The following is a 645-nucleotide window of genomic DNA, read 5'->3' as shown; positions in this document are numbered from 1 at the left end:
CAGCCGGCAGCTGCAGGAGCACTGACAGCTGCAGGAGCGCAGGTTGCGGCAGGAGCTGGCAACGGCAGGAGCTGGCAACGGCAGGAGCAGCATGGGCACATCGATTCCCGGAGGAGGAAAACACCTGTGCCCAACTTCGCTCCAGCACGGTGAGAAAATTCATTTTTCAGCAGCAAAGGACTTGGCAGTTGTCTGGCTGCAATCTACTACAAGGGACCAGTATGTGAGTACCAGGGTTTTAGTTACAATGATCGCTTCTAGGCCTTTTGGCTAAGACCAAGTGTAGTATCTGTTCTTATCAGTTTAATATCTGATACGTCCCTTATCTAGGGACCATATATTAAATAAAATCTATAATAGCTGTTATCATCAGTTTTAATGTCTTATATGTTCCTTAGCTAAGGACCATATAAGTAGGAGTGCCCAGAATTGAGGGCGTTAGAGTGGGGTTGACCGGCTGCAATGGCCGCAAGGGACCAGTACCGTCAGTACGGGGGTAGTGGACTGAGAAGGGTCCGACTTTACATAAAACCGCCGGCAACCAGCGCCCGAGAGGGCTGGAGCGGGAAGAAGCGGTGTATGGAGCCTTGCTCCAACGTGATAAAACCACAGCAGTACCTCTTTGAGGGCTGCACAATGTTTCTA

General features: G+C 50.4%; 1 pseudogene; it reads left to right on the top strand.

Annotated features, from left to right (window-relative positions):
• The first annotated feature begins 250 nt into the window (after positions 1–250).
• LOC129693325 (U2 spliceosomal RNA) lies at positions 251–418 on the top strand (annotated as a pseudogene).
• The last annotated feature ends 227 nt before the right edge of the window (positions 419–645 follow it).

This window comes from Leucoraja erinacea, chromosome 2 (assembly GCF_028641065.1).
Source record: "Leucoraja erinacea ecotype New England chromosome 2, Leri_hhj_1, whole genome shotgun sequence".
Taxonomy (NCBI): domain Eukaryota; kingdom Metazoa; phylum Chordata; class Chondrichthyes; order Rajiformes; family Rajidae; genus Leucoraja; species Leucoraja erinaceus.
The sequence above is the reverse complement of the archived record's forward strand: the minus strand, read 5'-3'. Positions and strand labels throughout refer to the sequence as shown.